The 18,200-nt window shown below is 39.5% G+C and overlaps 1 pseudogene; it reads right to left on the bottom strand.

Annotated features, from left to right (window-relative positions):
* Nucleotides 1-13,294: 13,294 nt before the first annotated feature.
* LOC149228311 (nardilysin-like pseudogene) lies at nucleotides 13,295-14,570 on the bottom strand (annotated as a pseudogene).
* Nucleotides 14,571-18,200: the final 3,630 nt, after the last annotated feature.

The raw sequence follows: 18,200 nt of genomic DNA, 5'->3' as shown, positions 1-18,200 counted from the left end.
TACAAAGTCTTGATTCAACTCTTAAGCACACCCTACACTGTAAAACTATTCTCCTTCTTCCTGACCTTCTCTGGCAAACACTTAGCCAATTCAAGCCTTAGCCAACCTCCTATTTCCTTGTGCAATCCTAGAGGAATTAAGCTCCTAAATAATAGGGAAATTCCCTATTTCCTTGCGCAAATCCAAGGGGAATTGATCACCTGCTCAGTGCAAAAGCATTGTACACTCAACAATATCCAATTGTAAATACACATGTGCCATTTCCATCCACTCAACTAGGTAACTCAAAGTCCATTCATGAGTAGGTCTATTTTTAGCTGATTGACTAGTTAACTAAGAGATCAATGAGTCAACAACAATCATAACTACTCAAGTAACCTTCAACTGACTCAACTAATGACTAGATCTCAGTTAATTGAGTTCAATTAACAATAACTCAACTAGATTTCTAGATCTTAGCAATCAACTCATGCACAACTCTACTTGTAGCCTACAAACTCAAATTTACTGACTTAACTAGTATACAAGGCCATGTCACTCTAGCTAGCTATAATCCAAGTCATCCAATTGATGTGGAAAATTGATTTTTCTCTATTTGACTGAGGCATTAGTCAAATAAAGCATTTTATTGCTATAATTCCAATAGGGCATGGCTAAGAAGCACCTTCCATTGGTTTGGACAAATTCCTTGACTCCTGTTAGGGCCTAGATCGACCTCAGGCTGAAGGGAGGCAATCTAGGGTAACCACAAACCACGCTTAACCTGGTAGCTAGCCCTACTAGGTCGAGAGAGGGTTCTCTCCTTGTAAATCTCCATTAAGATGGTTGCAATTATGAATTGAGATGACTAAAATTGAATGCAAATTTTAGGCTAGGTATAGTAGCTCAGAGGATTTTTGGTTGATTTTGATGATTGGTTGCTAGATCAAATGGAACAGGCAAGTTGGGTTCGGGAAATCAACTCAGGGATACAGTCATGTTCTGTGGGGCGAGGTAGACAAGGGTTTATGTACTAGAAATGGATTGAGATGGTAGTTTAAGACAACTGAGGAGTTGAGGAGGGCATAAAGAAACTATGAGTCCTCTTCAAACAGTTGAAAACATTGAAAACCAAATGCATTCCCAAGACAAAGCACAACAGTGTATTTTGTCCATTCACCTTGATTCATTTAGTTTTAGAAGAGAAAGATAGATTTGGATACATATAAAACATAAGAAAAACTCGTTACAGATAAGAAACAATAAATAAACTCACTATCACAAGAATCCCACAAAAATAACTGTGAAACCTGGTTTTATTCCTTGCCAAACTGCTGTAGAGATATACAATAGAGTTCAGAGCTTCCACAAGAGTCCAACCTTTACAAATGACTAAGAAAGTACATAATATAGGCATCAAACCATTCATGCTATCTATTAGGGGTCGAATCCATGAGAAGAGGGGTGGTTTCAACCATATCTAAACTAGGAACACAAAAGTAGGCAGTGGAACAACTTGCCTCTAAAACTTAGGAAACCAATTCATTCATCATCAAAACCACTTGAAACTTGATGTATCTACCCTATGAGGTGTTTTTAATCCATATTTACATCAAATACAATCATTTAACATGCATACATTTACCAAGGAATGAGGAAAAAGTCAATTTCCAAGAAAATTAGGAAAAAACTGGAAATTTAAGCAAAATTGGCAAAATCAGTTTAATGCGTAGCACCATATCAAGGCCATTTTTGGAGGCCTTCCTGGTGTCCAAATTAGGTGCAAGTTATCTTGTTGGAAATCCCTGCATGTCTAGTTTCTGGAACAATTTGATTTTTCTGATTTAGAGCTCATTTTCCCCTCCAAAAGTTGATTCTCCCAAGACTTCTTCCTATGTGGCAAAAAAGTGGCAGAGAGGGCACTTTTTGGGTGTTTTTTGCCCTTTTGGTGACCAAGACCTTGTCCAAAATTTCTCAATATTTCTGAGTTGACTTATTTTTCCATGCTGATTCCAAATATGTAAGCCATTTTTCAAGAGGATGTCCCCATCAAAAGCGCAGCGCCACTGGAAAAACCTGTTTTTCAAATTTCAAAATTCAAAAATGACAAAAATTGCTCAAAATTTCCTAAAATTTGGCATGAGGAATCCTTGTTAGGTGCTTTGTTGAGCTAATGAAGCTTCAGCCAAGATTTTGAGTTTATCATGCTCTTTTCTGCTTCTTAAGGACTTTTCCAACTTAGCCTTAAGCCTCTTCATCATACTCTCAACATGCTGTCCTTTGTTCCACTGTTCACCAACATTTGGAATGCCTGTTGCTTATGAGATGGTGGTAGGTGACAAGGTGAAGGAGACACCAGCAAGGTTCACTTGGCCATTATGTAGATAAGTGACAAACAACTGGGCAAGCTCATGATGAAACTTTACCCTCTCCACCATTTCACAAAACTCATAGCAAGAATGATGTCTAAAACAAGATATAGCAAAAGGACAAGCAAGAAACTCTGTGAGATTGATAGGTTCCTCCCGGATGATATTTCACCCTTTGTGTGGCTTTATTGGCACATGTGATTCTCTGGAAGTGTCACTGAAAGTTTCCTCCTCCCTCTCATAGTCTATGTCTCTCTCCATGGGTTTATTGGTGATGTGAAATGAAGGTTTGTAGTGATAACAAGATGAGTATGAAGAGATTTGTTTTGTAAGGTAAGTGAAGTGTAAGATGAGGGTGTGAATGCTTGAGGGAGTTAGGGTATAGAGTTTGATAAGGGAATGGGGGATAGTAGGAATGTAAGAAGTGGGAATTAGGGTAAGTGAATAGTGTATTAGGGCTAGGGTTTGATGTAGAAAGTAGGGTTTAGTGAAATGAAGCTTGCTGACTGATGGATAGTGAAAAAGACTTGGTAAACTAAGTGTAAATGAAGGAGAAGAGTAGAAAATGACCCTTGGTGGCTTATGAGAGGTAGTTTTAGCTTATTTAGGGTTTATGAGAGAAATTTTCAGTGCCAATAGGGTTTGCTATGAAATGATGCCAAAAACACTCAAGAAATCAAGCACACTTCTATCTTAGCAAGGAGGAATGGTAAAATTAGTTGGAACAAGCATCAAAGTGATTTTTTGAGAAGTTTGAAGGAGATTTGCAGCAATTTGGTCTTCCCCAGCAGGTGCGTAGTGCCAATTTAATGCACAACACCAATGTTATTTTGCATTGAGAGAACCATCCAATGTGCAACACCTTTTTTTAAGACTACTTTTGGAGGCCTTCTCGGAGTCCAAATTGGGCACAGGATAGCTTGTTGGAAAGCTTAGGAGCATACTTTCCAAAACATCTTGAATTTTTCAATCTGGAGTTCATTTTCCCTGTCAAAAGTCAAATCTCCCAAGACTGGTCAAAATGTGCAAAATGAGGCTGCCTAAATGCAGAGTGCTGTTGTAGTCAACTTTTGAAGGTATTCCTCAACTCCAAATTGAGCACATGATAGCTCATTGGAAATATCTTTTTGTCTAGTTATCATTTGACTCATCAAGAAAGTCATTTGGCCAACTAGGATAGGAGAAATCTTGATTTTCCCAAGGTCACTCTAGAGGTGCATTAACTCTCCTGGGGAAACTTGTATTTTTGACATTTCTCTAAAACCATGCAACCTATGTAAAAAGTGAAGGAGGTTTTTCTTCCTTGGCCTAGTGTAGACGAAAACCTCTCTCATTTTTCCCAAATTCATTTTTTCTTGCTCAGAAACAAAAAACCTAGGAGAGGGGAATGAACCTTACCTGAACACAACTGAAGCACAAACGAGGTGTAAAATGACCCATTGGAACATGAAATAATGATGAAAACTCTCTAAATGATGGTACACTTAGTTGAATGGTGACATGGACCAACACTTAGAAAACTTTGGAAGGAATGAAAACAAATCCTAGACCTAATACCTAGTGACCAAATTTTACTTGAAGACTCACTGAAATGACAAAATTTGACTTTGACACCTTAAAATCATTTTGTAAGAGCATGTTTGATCGCTAGAGGAAGGCTTCAAAGATTGACACTAACAACTCCTTCATCATCAAAACTTTTAGCAAGTAGCACTCTTTGAAATTTCATCTCTACCATTTTACTCCTCAACTTCTCTTCTCTCCCATTGATGTTCTTCTCCACTATAGCCATTAGTCTCAATGAATTACCTTTGGAAAATAAATCATGACAATTGTTTGTTTCCACTTCCAATGATACGGATTTATGAAGGAACAAAATGAAATACAAATATAAACAGAAACACAAAGATACTACGAAAACAAAACTTCAATTCATTAATAACAAAGTACTAAAAATTGTTTACATGAAAAATGGAAATAAACTAGCTCAGGCGATGGTAGCTTATCTTTGAGAAGAGATGTGACAGTTGTTAGGATATTCCGACACATAGGAAATAGTTAAGTACAACTTGGTCTAGTATAGAGTTAGGTATAGAGTTAGGTAAAGTGTGTTTCTTTACCTTGTACATTTTGTAACTTACAATCCGACGGTCACGATATGTAGTGATCCGACGGTTCATTCTCTCCTCGGTATTACCGACACTTGACCCGTGGCTTGACACCCGATTGGTCCATGATTTCTATTTAAAGCGCATGGAGGGTCATTTGTAGGGTAATCCGTCTATGAGAGAAGCATATGTAAATTTTCATTCTTTTATTAATAAATTGCCTGAAGTGGCCGCGTTGGCTCAGGCCGTGGACTGTTTCCCTCTTTGAGGGTTTTAACCACGTCAAAATACTGGTGTATTGATCTGCGATCTGGTTGTGAGCAGTGTCCTTTGGTGTTCTATCTAAGGAACTTACCCTGTAAATTCCTACATGGTATCAGAGCCAAGTTGAGGGCCGCGTTCGTTGGTGATCCAAATCTGAAGCAGGTAGAACTGCATCCGATTGCCGTTTCCTAGATCTACTGTTTCTGACTGCTTTCGGGCCGAGAGGACTGCTCTGTTGTGTTGGGAGCATCTGTTCCAGTGAGGAACCCCTTTCGTTTCACGCGAAAAGGTTTCCGGTAGCCCTAGCTGCGTCATTTTTAAGATCTGGAGGTATACAGTGTTTATTTGCAGTTTACAGTTATTTTCTCTCTGTTTATTTCGGTTTCGGTTTATTTAGCTTTTTTTATTACCGGATCTATACCTTTCATTTCTGCGTATGCTCTTTTCCCTGTGACTCTGTGCGATCTGGGAAAATCAGAAACAGAAAGGAAGAGTTTTTCTCATGCGTATGCTCTTTTCCCTGCGCCTTAGGGTGATCTCGGAAAATCAGAAACATTGAGGAAAATATTTAGTTTCTGGCTAAAGCTAACTTTGAGCCGTAAGGTTCATTTTTGAAAATATTTAGTTTTTCGGCTAAAGCTAACTTCGAGCCGTAAGGTTTGTTTTCTTTTCATGTCTGTGTTGGGTTTTGTGTTTTTTGTTTTGCAGGGAAAAAGAGCCTTCTCAAAGCAAGCACGCAACCCAAAGCATCAACCCCCCCCCTCTCTCTCTCTCTCTCAAATTTTTTGTATAGCTCAATTGGTTCAAAGCTATTTTAAGAGAGTAGAGGTCTTGGGTTCAAATCTCCATTTTTTGGGGGCGGATTTTTTCATTTCCGCACATTCCCGCACTTCATCGGCGACTTCATCAACTTTTTTTCAAAAAGCCATAACTTCTTCATCCGGAAGCCGTTTTCAGAGCCATTTTTTTTAAACCAGCCTAATTTTTCGATATCTATCCATTGGAACACTTAGTTTCAGCATCTTTAGCTTCAATTTCTGTTGAAATGGAAAGTCAATACCAAGTGACCCTTGACAGCACCAACTACTTCCAATGGTTGTCCTACATTGAGGATTTACTTAGAAGTAAGGGTCTCTACAGAATAGCCTCAGGCCAAGAAAAGAAACCGAAGGATGAAGATAAGACTGCTAAATGGGAAAATAGGCAAGATCAAGCACGTGGATTGATAGGGATGTCTATTTCTCCATATCTTAGATTCCATATTGCAGAACTTGATACTCCTGATGAAGCAATGAAACAAATCAATAAAGTTTTTGGGATTAAAAATGAACTTAGAGCCCATCAACTTGAAAATGAGTTGCTTACATTGGACCCTAATAATTTTTCTTGCATTGAAGATTTCTTGTCCAAGTTCAAGACCCTTAGATATCTCTTGGAAGGTGTTAAGGTTAAGAAAGAAGATAGTAACCTTATCTATTCCATTCTTACTAAGTTGGGACTAGCCTACTCTGTGTTTGTTTCCACCTTCCATTCTACAAGAGAAGCCTTCATTTCTCAAGGAACAGACTACAAGTCCCCTTCCTTTGACTCTTTTTGTGATTCTTTAATAAGAGAACAAGAAAAACTCTTACACCTTGGTCTTCTTAATCTTGGAAACTCTTCCAAGAAAGCGTTAGCCGCCCAGCAGCAACCAAATTCAAAGAATCCTAAGAAGTCATATCCTAAAAAGAATGGTCCTAAACCAAACAAGGGTCCTAAGCAATTTCAGCCTCAAAATGAAAAATCATTTCAACAAAATGATAAGACAAATAAAAACAAAGGGAAGAAGACTGATAGACATTGCAACTTTTGTAATCGAGATGGCCACTTAGAATCAAATGCTTTAAGAAGATGGAAGCCTTGGAAGCAGCGATGAAGAAACATAACATCCATTTGGAGCATTCTTCACCTTCAACTTCATCTTCAGGAATGGCACTTTCTGCATGTGGTTGTCAAGCATCTCGGTCTGGCTATGCACTAAATGTATCTTCTTCTTCTCATTCTCATGAGTGGCTCATTGATTCTGGAGCTTCTTATCACATGGCCAATAACAAAGCCATGTTTTCTTCTTTAAATGATTGTAACACCAAAAATATATATGTTGGTGATGATAGATCTCTTAGTGTTGTAGGGACTGGAATTGTTCATCTAGACAATGGTCAGTTTACAAGGTAAGTTCCTCAGACAGAACACCAAAGGACACCGTTCACAACCAGATCGCAGATCAATACACCAGTATTTTTGACGTGGTTAAAACCCTCAAAGAGGGAAACAGTCCACGGCCTGAGCCAACGTGGCCACTTCAGGCAATTTATTAATAAAAGAATGAAAATTTACATATGCTTCTCTCATAGACGGATTACCCTACAAATGACCCTCCATGCGCTTTAAATAGAAATCATGGACCAATCGGGTGTCAAGCCACGGATCAAGTGTTGGTAATACCGAGGAGAGAATGAAACGTCGGATCACTACATATCATGACCGTCGGATTGTAAGTTACAAAATGTACAAGGTAAAGAAACACACTTTACCTAACTCTATACCTAACTCTATACTAGACCAAGTTGTACTTAACTATTTCCTATGTGTAGGAATATCCTAACATCCCCCCTTAAGAACAACTTGGGATAGGATTGAAGGATTTACAAATATGACACAATAGGAGAAGGAAGGAGGCACTAAAGCCTATCCCCCCTTAGTGACAACTTCCTGAACTCCAACCATAAATCGAAGTTTAGTGAACTTCACCTCTGTGAGAGCCTTTGTGAAGATGTCTGCAACTTGATCATCTGTTGAACAATATTGCACTTTAAGAACATGGTCGTGAATGAGCTTTCTGATGAAGTGCATGTGTAGTTCAATGTGTTTGCTGCGCTGATGTTGGACTGGATCTTTGCATAGTTGAATGGCACTTTGATTATCACACCAAAGTGTAGTTGGATGCTGCTGCTGAAAGCCAAACTCTGGCAGGATCTGACGAAGCCACAAGGCTTCCTTACTAGCTTCTACGGCACCACGATACTCTGCTTCTGCTGATGAAAGAGAAATGGCACCTTGTTTCTTGCAAGCCCATGTAATAGGTCCTGAACCAAGAGTGAACACATAACCGGCAGTAGACTTCCGATCATCAGGGTCACCAGCCCAATCAGAATCAGTGAAACCAACCAATAGAGGAGATGCTTCGGCACTGTAATGAATCCAAAACTGAACTGTACCTCGAACATAATGAAGTATTCTTTTAGCTGCTTTCCAATGACTTTCACGTGGGTTTTGCATAAACTGAGCAACAAGGCCAATGGCAAAGGAAAGGTCAGGTCGAGTATGGGTTAGATACAGAAGTTTTCCTACAAGTTGACGGTATAAGGTAGCATCAACTTCAGGAGAAGTACAAGTGACTGAAAGTTTGACTCCAGACTAGAAGGGAGAAGGGGCTGGCTTACAGTCTTCCATGTGAAAATGGCGTAGAATATCGCAGGCATACTTGGACTGGGAAAGGGAAATACCCTCCTTGGATTGGAAGACTTGAAGACCGAGAAAATAATGTAAGTGTCCTAAGTCTGTCATTTCAAATTTCTTTTTAAGGCTAGACTTCACATGGTTTATAAGGTTGGGATCACTACCGGTAAGGATAAGATCATCAACATAAAGAACAAGAATGATAAGAGACTTGCCCACTTTCTTGGTGTAGACAGTATTGTCAGAATGACACCTAGAAAAGCCAGATTCTAAAAGAAAGCTATCCATTTTGGCATACCAAGCTCGAGGAGCTTGCTTGAGACCATAAAGGGATTTCTTAAGCCGACATACAAGGCTGGAGTCTATTATTATGAAGCCAATGGGTTGTTCCATGTAGATTTCTTCATGCAAGTCCCCATGCAAGAAGGCAGATTTAACATCCATCTGATGGACTTCCCATTTGAACGAGGCAGCAAGGGAAAGAATAAGGCGGATAGAGTTCATTTTGGCAATAGGGGAGAAGGTTTCAGTGTAGTCAATGCCTTCAACCTGTGAAAAACCTTTAGCAACAAGACGAGCTTTATGTTTATCAACTTTCCCATTTGCATCTAACATGTTTTCGTCCCTTTGGTAGAGGAACAAGATCCCATGTATCATTTGCCAATAATGAATGATATTCTTCATTCATAACTGCTTCCCAATCTGGATGGCCTGAAGCTTCTACAAAGGTGTCAGGATCATAATTTACTGGAGCTTGAGCCAGTAAAGAAGAGGCTCTGTCAAACTGAGAACATGTGCGTCGCTGATCTGTAGGATCACCGGCAAGATCACCTGCTGCATCTCGAGTAGCACGGACCCATTTTGGAAGCTGAGGAGCTAAAGGAGGACCTTGAGATGGTGGGGGAGGATTTTCATCCTCACTTTCATCATCTGAAGAAGAAATGTTTTCAAAAGTAGAAGAGATAGGGAGAGGTGGCACATCCGCCGGACTAGGCTCGCAGGCCGATATATTTTCATCAAATTTTACATCTCTTCTAATGATAACATTTTTGGACTTAAATGGAATAAGTCTATAGCCTTTGACATCTTCAGAATACCAACAAAAGTACATTTTTCACTCTTAGGTTCTAAAGCTTTATGCTTTTCATCTGGAATATGGGCCCACGCTTCACTTCCAAAAACACGAAAGTGACTTACATCTGGTTTGATTGAGCTTCATGCTTCTTCTGGAGTGATATTCTTTAAAGCCTTAATAGGAGTGCGATTTATTATGTAATTTGCACAGTTAATTGCTTCTGCCCAAAAACTAAGACCAAGTCCTTTAGATTGTAGCATACAATTAGCCATTTCCTTTAAGGTGCGATTCTTCCTTTCAGCTACACCATTTTGTTGTGGAGTATATGGAACAGTATGTTGCATTTGAATTCCATTCTCAGTGCAAAAGTTGATGAATGTGTTTTTAACATATTCTCCGCCATTATCAGATCTTAGCTTAAGAATTTGATGTCCAGATTGTTTTTCAACAAAGGCCTTGAAGGCCAAAAATGTGTTAAATACTTCACTCTTGAGTTTTAAGAAGTATACCCAAGTGCGTCTGGAGAAATCATCAATGAAAGTTAAGAAATACTTGCAGCCAGAGAATGAAACAACTGGAAGTGGGCCACATAAATCACTATACACAAGCTGTAAAGGGGCTGAGGCGTGCCAAGAGGCACGTTTTTCAAAACTGTCCCGATGATGTTTTCCGATTACACATCCGGAACAAACACCATCTTTGCAAGATATCATAGGAAGACCTGTCACCATATTTTCTTTACATAGATGCTGAAGGGAGCGATAGTTTAAGTGAACAAATCGCTCATGCCAAAGTTTTCTCACTTCATCGTTATGAGCAACAAATATTGAGGGAAGATTTGATGACCCAAAGTTGTGAAACTTATACAACCTTGTAGAATCATCAGCAATGCCAGTAGCTAAAATCTATTTAGGATCTCTTAGGTCCTTGATTACAACATCATGAGGTGAAAATTCAACGATTTTACCTTCACCTGAATGAGTTATTTGATATACAGATAGAAGGTTGCAGGATAAAGTTGGAACACATAATACATCATTAAACTGACCATTCAACTATGCAAAGATCCAGTCCAACATCAGTGCAACAAACACATTGAACTGCACATTCACTTCATCAGAAAGATCATTCACGACCATGTTCTTAAAGTGCAATATTGTTCAACAAATGATCAAGTTGCAGACATCTTCACAAAGGCTCTCACAGAGGTGAAGTTCACTAAACTTCGATTTATGGTTGGAGTTCAGGAAGTTGTCACTAAGGGGGGATAGGCTCTAGTGCCTCCTTCCTTCTCCTATTGTGTCATATTTGTAAATCCTTCAATCCTATCCCAAGTTGTTCTTAAGGGGGGATGTTAGGATATTCTAACACATAGGAAATATTTAAGTACAACTTGGTCTAGTATAGAGTTAGGTATAGAGTTAGGTAAAGTGTGTTTCTTTACCTTGTACATTTTGTAACTTACAATCCGACGGTCATGATATGTAGTGATCCGATGGTTCATTCTCTCCTCGGTATTACCAACACTTGATCCGTGGCTTGACACCCGATTGGTCCATGATTTCTATTTAAAGCGCATGGAGGGTCATTTGTAGGGTAATTCGTCTATGAGAGAAGAATATGTAAATTTTCATTCTTTTATTAATAAATTGCCTGAAGTGGCCGCGTTGGCTCAGGCCGTGGACTGTTTCCCTCTTTGAGGGTTTTAACCATGTCAAAAATACTGGTGTATTGATCTGCGATCTGGTTGTGAGCGGTGTCCTTTGGTGTTCTGTCTGAGGAACTTACCCTGTAAATTCCTACAACAGTTACATGCCTTCTAAATTTTGTTATAATAAGGCTCAAAGAATTATTTATTATTGAGAAACAATGGAGAACCCTAAACATCTGAAAACCTAACCCTAGGAGATGAAGCGCCAAAAGTTTGTGGGTCCCGTTGGGGTAAATTAAGGTAAATCAACTTACCACGGTCGTAACTTTGGCATACGATCTTTGTTTGATGTTTATGATACCTCATTAGAAAGATCTATTTGAGGACTACAAATTTCGACTGCAAATTGTATAAAATGCCATGATTTTCCCATTTTCCAAAAAAAAAAAAACATCGTTTAGGGCCTCAAAACGACTCCATAAGTTTAAGACCCGAAAAAACTGCCAAAAATAGTAAATTGTTCTAAAATTAAGTAAACTGAAAGAAACAATGGTGTGGGTCTAATTGGAATAGGTGAGTGTCCACCAATGTCCACCTTGACCAATCCTCCCCCCTTAGGAATAAGTCATCTCCATTGTGTTGAGTGCCTCCATGAAATGGGGAAACTTATGGGTAACTTGGTCTCTGGTGAACTACTTGCCTTGGTGCAGGAATTAGCCAACTTTGACAACTTGATACAGTTGGATATTTTGTTGGCAAGTGTTTTGATATGCATGTCCATGATCTGATTAGTTGTGGTCTATTCCAAGTAGTCTGGGTTTAATTTTGTTGGTGTTAGTTGTTTTGTAATGTCTGATGTGTCCAGTAATGGTGGAAAGTATGGTCGTAGGCGGTCCACATTGAGCATTGGGTGTGTTAGCGCTTGAGATTTCACCTCAGGCTGAGAAAGGTAAACCTCAAGGCAACATCAAACCATTCAGCCCCGTAGCTAGCCCTACGGGGCAGGAGAAGGCTCTCTCCGATCAGTGTCGGTAGATCCTCAATTGATGAGATGACCAAACGGGTAACACTGATATTAGGCTAGTAAACTGATTAGAAAGATTGATTTTGGGGTTTTTTAATTAAATAACGGGGTTTTTCTGGGCTGCATGGGCAAAATCACAGCTTGAACAGAGAAATATAATGAACAACACAGATTATCGACTGAGGCAAGGTAGGCAAGAAATTTAGCATCAAATCTAGATTTAAATGGGATGACAAGACTGGTGAGGAGCTGACAAGGGCATAGGAGATGAATCCTTGTCAAACAGAGGAAAACATTAAACATGAACAAACTTATAGGCAGAGCATGGCAGGCATGAATTCTTACCTAAACACTTCATTTGTTCAGTTAGAAATGATCATGTAGTGAAATGGAACATAACAGATTACATATGAAACAAGAGGAAAACTAATGCTAACTTTCATACCACAGGAATCTCAGAAGTCAGAGCTGTGTAATTTCATTAAACTCTCTGCCAAAAACTGTACATTGAAAGCTCTGTTCTCCAGCACTCTCAGTACTCAGAAACTCTCCCCTTCTGTCTACTAACTCTCCCTTACAAATTTTTTTTTTTCTTTTAATATATCAAATAAATACAACTGGGGGAAAACAAATCGACCCCAAGACCAGGAATTTGTTTTTATCATTATTAATAAATAAACTAACAGAAAACAATCAGCTCTTCTGAAAATAAAAATGCGCTCCTTCTTCTACTCGAACTGTTGAAAACTGATGAAGCGGTGGCATTACAGGTGTCAATCCCATTGCTGAAGACAAATATTGGCAATCGAATCTTGTTCTCTGCCACTTTGCAACTGCAGTCAAAAAATAGATCATCGGTTCCTATTTCACTGCTATGACAGGTGTTCAGGTAGCGCCCATGTCGAGGGTCAATTGTGCACATCACGTTCCTGGCGCTCCATTCGCTGTACAAGTCGATTTGCAAAACCAATGCATAAAGCTTTCCTCAAGTTTTTACTAATGCCCCCATTTTCTCGTGAATTTTCTTTTGGCCGCACATCTAGAGATTCATTTGTTATTTTAGGCATTATGGCCGAGAGTTGCTGAGATGGAAAAAACGACTTGTTTTAGGATTGGTATTTTGATCCCTGTCGGCAGCTTTAAGTCCATTTGAAATGCTGTGATACCTTTTTCATTCCCAGCAACCTTTAAATCCATATTACCCAAAGCATTTTCAGATCCAATAATGTCAGAAAGGATGAGCGGGGCACCATCTTCCCCACAATCTGTGGTATCAAAAATTAAACCCATTGCAATTCCATACATGAATGTTTAGTCTACGACACTTGGAGGAATTTGTCTTTAGAAATGAATTATACCAATCGATAACATCTGATCTCTGTATTCTGGTTAACTCATCTGTTTCCAGCTTCAGCATTTCAAACGAATACCTTTTTTTCCACAACTTGACTCCAGTGACGATTAGTCTCATCAATTAGAGATGGATCTTTGTCTAATTTCTTTGCTATTAATCCCACTTTGTAGTTTTCAAATTCTTTACCATCCATCTCACCCAGAATTTGCTGTAATATATCGATAAATGCATCTAGTCTTTCCTGTAAATATGGTGGGCTATACTTGGAAGATTGAACACGGAAACAAAATCCCAGTACACGGTGTGTCATCCTACTGCCACAATCCACAACATATCCAAGCTGTTCCTTTGTCCTGAGCTGATTAAAACATGGCTCGTGAACAATATCTTCAAAGAGATCTGCTATGGCCCTTGCTCTAGTTGAACTTTGACCAATATCTTGATCCACTTGAAAATAAATCTTAATAGAAGAATTTTCCTCTGATTTATTTTTCACATTTGCATTCTGGAATAGGCCAATGCCAGATGGCAGCCTCAGGATTTGCTCTGCATGTCGCAACTCAGATGGCAAAACTATTGCCGAAAATAAATCTTTGAGCATATTTGCAAGAAAAATAGCTTCATCCTTTAATAAGTTACCATGACAGAGGCCTTCAATATAAATCTGGCTAAAAAGCTCTGGGATAAAAGTTATCAAGTCTGCTAGAGTCAGTGAAAGGAGACAAGAAAGTTTGTCGTCCACATGCCAAAAATCCTTTCGCAAAATCTGTAATCTTAAATATGCTGAATGCTTTAAGGGTTTCATGTTGGTATTCACATAGCCTATTTCCATGTCCTCCTTCATCACCTCAAAACGATCCGCAGCCGGTGTAAAGGTTGTCAAGAATTCTAGAATTTTTGATGCTAAAGCTGGTAGCTTTTCATTGAACCCAGAAATCTTTAACTCAAGTTTGTCTCCTAAAACAGAAACTGTCGTGTCCAATCTAGCAACAGTTGCCTGATATAGTGTCTTGTTGAGTGCATCCCAGAGAAGGTTCACATACAACTCAGTGAGTACACAAGTCCTTATGCTTTTATAAGCCTCTTTTAAAGTGATCAAGAAGTATGTATTTGCACGTGGAACATTAAATGTTCGATCTAGTTTATACCAAATCTTGATCAATGGATCATCAATAATACATATTGGAATTTCCATCGTGCCATGGATATTGATGTCAGACAAGCTTTTAATTGAAAAAATCACATGGGATGAAATCATTCTTATCTGGTAAATGTTTCAAGCTGGACACCTGAAGACAACAAATTTGCTGCAAGTTCTGCCACATAATCATTTTGGGGCGACTCTTCTGAAAATCTAAATTCTAGGTTTCCAATATCTTGAAGCTCCTTAAATACCCATTCTTGTGGAGCCATGTCACGCAGAAACTTCACATACTGATACAGATACCCAATTACCTCCAAAACCTTTTCTAGTCCTGAAACAGTAAGATCTATGCTCACAACAGCAGTCCAATCCTCCATGACCAACGAGATGAGACAAATAATCCTCTGGTTTCTTCAAGTATTCCGTATCAAGACAAGGCAATGACCATGTCACTTTGAGAGAATGAAGATCCCAGACAGCTTGGACCCAAAAGATTTTTCCCACTTCCCAAATAGGTCGCTCCTTGTAGAAATTCCATTGTCGCAGGAGGATAAGAACAGGCATAATTGCAGTGAGGGTAGCAATTTCAAGAATTGATGTACCATTCAAGTTGCTAACAAAATCTTTCTTAATCTGCTTGTGAGGATTGAGGCAAGTACTGTAGGACTCCATTGATATATTATGAAAAGTGAATATTCTGAATTGTGCTTGTGCAGGGATAGGAGTTTGAAGTCGCTGCCATTTGAAGAGCTGGAGAATAAATTACATATTAAAGAAAAAACAACAACATTAAATGATTTCTTCTTCAAAACCCTGTTTTGAAGAAGAATCAATCTCTGACATGAGACAGAGTCTAACATCGGCTCCACTTGGGATGGCAGCTGCCGCTCCGTGGAGGTGCCAAGAACCGCAGAACTTTGGAAGAGCAGACAGTGCCTCCACCCATTGGGCAATGGAGTCATCATCGACACAACTCTTGACTCATTTTCAAACTGAAACTGAACTCAAACTGATTTGATCTCAAAACTGAAATGACTGAAAAAACAACTTAACAATCTTCAAGCCAACCAAAACAAGATGCTGCCCTTATGGCTGCTTATTTATTTACAACACTACCCTACTTTGCTGTACAAACACTAGATCAGGTAATACTAAAATGCCAAATTAACCATTCAAGTAAACCTGAGATTGACGCCGGTTGAGAAAGCTTCCACCAGGTCACAGATGCAATTGCTGGCAGCCCTTCATGCACGTACTGAGCCTGGTCACGGAAAATACAGCCTGATCTATCAATCAAACTGAAAAATGTGTCCATGTATGCCGCAATAGGATCACGGAAACCAGACTCTGTTGGCTGCCCCAACTCTGCAACACATACTTCCAGCTGCACATTGTCAATGTAAACATCTATAGGCAAGTCTACGATTTCTTGTTGCGAAGGAGGAAGGATTTCCAAGAACTTTTTAGGGTCTTGGAAATCATATGACTGAATCTGCTCATCGAGATACTGAATCTCCTTTTCAACTCTTTCAACAACTAACTCACAAAATCTAGTTTTGCTTTCAAGATGAAGCTTCGGAGATTTCAAACATTGAAGGAAAATACTGAAAAATTCTTCATTAATTTCAATATCTACTAACCACTCTCTAACTCCGTTTAGAGCTTCACAAAGTGCAGGGTCTGCCACATACCCTACCATTGCATGAACAGATCAGCATGCATTGGAATGTCTGGATCGAGTTGGAGTTGCTAGGTGAATGGTTCAGCCTGCATAAGTGTCTGACTGCTGTCCACCATCAGCATCAGATCTGCACCTTGATTTCATGTACTGGGACAAGACAATTAACAAGTTGAATTTTCTCCCCAGTATGGTCGCCAGTATGTTAGCGCTTGAAATTTCACCTCAGGCTGAGAAAGGTAAACCTCAAGGCTACATCAAACCATTTAGCCTCGTAGCTAGCCCTACGGGGCAGGAGAAGGCTCTCTCCGGTCAATCTCGGCAGATCTTCAATGGGATGAGATGACCAACAAGGTAACACTGATCTTAGGCTAGTAAACTGATTTAAAAGGTTGATTTGGGGTTTTTTGGGTTTTTGGTGGCAATTTGAGGAATTGCAATTTTGGGTGCGGGGATTTGACATAGTTTCTGTAGGGGGTTCCTTGGGGCGAGGTAGGAGACTGTATTGATGCCTTTGATTGAGATGGATGATCAGGAATGAAAGATGAGGAGCTAAAGAGAGAAAACAATGACTTTGAATTCCCTTTAGACAGTAGAAAACATTGAAATTAAACAAATTTAAAAGCAGAGCATGGCTAGCATGAATTCATACTTTAACACTTCATTTGTTTAATGTGCATCAGTAAAGAAAGGAAATGAATCACATAACAAAGCTTACAAGAAAATTGAGAAAACACACCATCAACACATGAGTCCACAAGAATCCCAAAGATGACTGCAAAACCCTGGTCTTCCTTAGCCAAAAATTGCAGAGATACAGTGAAAATATACAATGATAGCTTCTCCCTCAAGAGTCCAACCATGAAAATGAGCAAGAAAGTACATAATATAGATGATCTAACCTCTTTCCCTGCCTCCATGGGTCGAGCTCACTATCCTAGGAGCTGTTTCAACCACCTCTAAACTAAGCACTACAAAATAGGCAGTCAAAACAACTTGCCTCTATAAACTTGGAAACCAGTTCATACATTCAATTTTTACCCTTTACATGAATAAATCTTCTAGAAGGGTTACAAAAGGGTAAAAGTGTATAAAAAGTGTCACAATTACATCAAAGAGGACCATCATTAACCTCAAAAAGTCAAACCAAGTCAAACTGTGCTTTTCCGAGCTGTTACAGTGAAATCTGGCAAAGTTTGCCTGACGGGTCGCGCACACCTGCCTGACGGGTCGCACACCTTTGGAGCTCTGTTTGAGGCACTTTCAGGTGTCAGAATTGGGTGCAGGATAGCTCGTTGGAAAGGTCTGTGAGTCTACTTTCCAACCCAACTAGAATTTTTGGATTTGGAGGTCATTTGCCCTATCAAAACTTAATTCTCCCAAGACTGGTTTCTGCAACTCAAAAAAGGGGCAGAAAGTCAAATTTTGCATGTATTTTGACCTTTTGGAGGCCCAAAACTCCATAAAAACTCAAGTCCATCCATAGGCATATGTAAATTTGCATGAAAAATCTAGAAATGCTGAGTTTTTGCAAAAAGGAGCTGCCATGACAAAGGGTCTCACCGGGGGTGAGACCCGTTGAGGAGCCAAAACCTGTAAATTTCCAAAAATTGCCAAAATTACCCAAAACTTTCAGAATTTTTTTGGGATTTGAGCTGTGGCTAGGCTAATGAGTGCCATGATCCTTGAGTGAAGCCTCAGCCAAGATACGGAGGGGATTTGGCTTCTTTCTCTGTTTTTGGGCCTCGGTCAACCTCCTTTGAAAAACTTTCATTTTGGCTTTGCATACATGCATCCTTGCCCAATAATGATTTTTCATATTCCTCAGTAGCTTTTTCTCTTGGTTGGCCTTAGCCAACAACCTCTCTAAGTATGCATTCACTTGGATGAGCATTGACTCTCGGTCTGCAGGCAATGGATCACCGGGTCTTCTTCGGTTCAAGACTCGGTCACTACGAATCCTCCATAGCTCATCAAGTGCTTTCTCCTCCTCCAGCTGTTTGTTCCGCTGCTCCAGGTAAGTGATAGTCCATTGGGCACCCTCAAGTCTCCTCTG

This window comes from Pinus tabuliformis, chromosome J, assembly GCF_031772625.1.
Source record: "Pinus tabuliformis cultivar Carrire ecotype Pingquan chromosome J, CPIR1, whole genome shotgun sequence".
NCBI lineage: Eukaryota > Viridiplantae > Streptophyta > Pinopsida > Pinales > Pinaceae > Pinus > Pinus tabuliformis.
Note: the sequence above shows the minus strand (reverse complement) of the source record. Positions and strands in the feature narration are given on the sequence as shown.